Below are 2,764 nucleotides of genomic sequence, written 5' to 3'. Positions count from 1 at the left end.
TCGTAGTTAGGACCATAGATTCGACTGCATGGTTCAAATCCCAGACCTCGCAGCTGAAGAAATACACTGGGCACATGTACATGGGAGACCAGAATCCCGGGAGGATAATAGAGGAGAAGGGATTGCATTGTAGCCATCCTCTCTATGAATGACTTTTTGGACTCTCTCTCTATATATATATACACATACATATATATATACACACACACACATACACGTGCATGTGTGTGTGTATCTGCCAAGCACCTATACCCAATACCAAGTTAAAAAAAAAAAATTTGCCTTTCATCAACTATGTAACTATGTTCGAATGAATGCTGTTTCATATTCTTAAACTGTAGACTCATGTTTGAACTTTCAAGTCTGGGGTGAAAAGACTTGTTTAATGATTGCTGTCAGGATGATTTCTTCTTTTGTTTTTAGAGTCCTAATCTTAACTTGAAGCGTTCTTTACATTGCTAGTTTTCCTTTTGCTTTTGGTACTTTTATGGACTCATACTCAACTCCTAACATAATAATCTCTACTGAGAAATTTCCGTCTTTTTGTAAATTAGGAAGACATATAACAGTGATGATCTTATGCATGCTGCTTATTCCATAAAAAAAAAAAAGACAATTTTCTGTTTATATTGGGATTAGGTACTTGGCTAAATATATACATGTTATCTAGTCATTTTATTTTAAAAGAAAATTATACCTAAGCAGACAGTTGCTTTTTTGAATTATATAGTGATGATATGGTATTTTGAAAGTAGGATTCCCCCCAACCTTCAGTATATCCCAGCTTTCCTCTTTCATGTTATATATGTCTATGATGTGTTAAAAATATGATTACCATTAAATGTTATTATATATAAAAATGAAAGCAAACTGCTGGCACTACTCCCTACTGCTCCTATGTCTTACCGTCGTTCCTGGTCGGGGTGAGCTCCAGCTTCTGGGACAGCATTGCCCTGTGGTGTGGCGTTCATCTCCAGTACTAGCTCCCCTGCGTTCTCTGCTTTCCTTTCAAGTTCCTACAGGAGCACCTACAACCCCAGTGTCGAATCTTTGTGCTCACACTCTGTTCGCTAAGTACATTTTTTCCCACTTTTTGTCTAGAGAGATGTTCTTCTATGTTTTACCTTTTTGATATAAAGCCTCCTTTGTGCTTAGATACAACTATTCAAGGATTAACTCATGTGTCAATTTGTACCATTTATCCCCTCTTAAAGCTGAGAGTATACAGTTCCTTGGATATAGTTCACTTTTTAAATTGTTTTTAAATTAGTAAGTAAGATGGGAAACAGTTGGGATTAAAAGAAGAAAACTTTTATGATTTTATTTATTTATTATTACTTGTTAGTTTGACCAGAGAGAGACAGACAGACAGACAGAGAAAGTGAGAAAGCAAGCCCCCAAGTCCAAGACTTGAACCATGGTTGACCATATGGGAATCCAGCACCTTAACTATCCCACCACCTGCTGGCCTTGGGATTTTTCTTTAAGTAGGTTTTATTTTTGTGTATAATTATTAGAAACCAAAGGCTTTTTAAATGGATTTCTTTCCACGTAGCAATTCTACTCTGAGTGTGAAGAACATAAAGAAGAATGAAAATGAGAAATGGACTTCGACAAACAGTAAGGTTATGCGAGTACTGGAGGCCAATTCACCTTCTGATGGTCGACCCTGCATGAATGTCGTCAACAGTTTGCATGAAATAAGTCCAGAAATAGTAAGGTAAACATCTATAACTTCCTGTGAAGGAATATTAGCAATGGTTACTTCTTCTAGAAACACACTAGTGTTTTGAGAATACTATAGTCATCAGGTGAAACACTCAAGTCTTGATGTTATTGAAAAGTTTTGGAAAATGAGAACAAGTGTCCTTAATAAGGAGCAGTTTCAGTAGTTTCCAGGGAAGCCTGACTGTGAGGTAAGTATAGACATCTCCTTGAGAATTCTTAATTGTAAAAGCAAGACATAGCTGAGTTATAAATAAAGAACATTGGATTCCAGGACATTTTCTTTCTTTTTTATCTTAAAACAGATGCTTCTAGACTGTTTGTATGCTGTTGGAAATGATCCAATAGAGAAGGACATGTTTATATTTCAATTAGTTTTAAGTTCTAAGAGAAGGTTTAAAAGAGAGAGACATAGAGACAGAAAGCGAGAAATCACCCCCCAGGGGGGATGGTCACGCCATAATCCCTTCTCCTCCATTCTCCTCTCAGGATCTCAGGCACGCACGCACATGTGCCCGGCGTGAGTTTTAAGCCACCAGGTCCGGGACGCGAACTGCAGTCAACTACATGGGAGTCCAGCAACATAGCCATTACGCTAACTGCTGGTTCCCTCTTTTTTATCTTAAAATAGGTGCTTCTAGATTGTTTGTATGCTGTGGGAAATGATCCAATAGAGAAGGACATGTTTATATTTAAATTTGTTTTAAGGTCTAAGAGAAGACTTAAACCATTATCTTTTAAGATATTTACAATAGAGGCCAGCAGGTAGCATGGTGGTTAAGGGAAATGGACTCCCACATGGCCGACCACTGTTTGAGTCCCAGACCTGGCGAGTTACTCTCTCACCGTTCTCTGTCTCTTGCATGTGCTTGTGTGCTCTCTCTGTCCCCCTCTGGTCAAAAATTTTAAATAAATAAATAAATAAAGTTAAATAACATAATTATTTTTAAAAATCATTAAATACTTTTAATAGACTATTTTTTTATTTTTGGAGAGGTTTTTGCTACAGGGCATGTGTGCTTGCCAGAGAGACAGAGAG

General features: G+C 37.3%; 1 pseudogene; it reads left to right on the top strand.

The window, feature by feature from the left end:
* The first annotated feature begins 1,535 nt into the window (after positions 1–1,535).
* LOC102496003 (UDP-N-acetylglucosamine transporter-like) overlaps positions 1,536–2,764 on the top strand; it is a 6,028-nt pseudogene continuing 4,799 nt past the window's right edge.

This window comes from Tupaia chinensis, unplaced genomic scaffold, assembly GCF_000334495.1.
Source record: "Tupaia chinensis unplaced genomic scaffold, TupChi_1.0 Scaffold145185_1, whole genome shotgun sequence".
In the NCBI taxonomy this organism is placed as follows: domain Eukaryota; kingdom Metazoa; phylum Chordata; class Mammalia; order Scandentia; family Tupaiidae; genus Tupaia; species Tupaia belangeri.
This window is presented reverse-complemented; position numbering and strand designations above follow the sequence as displayed.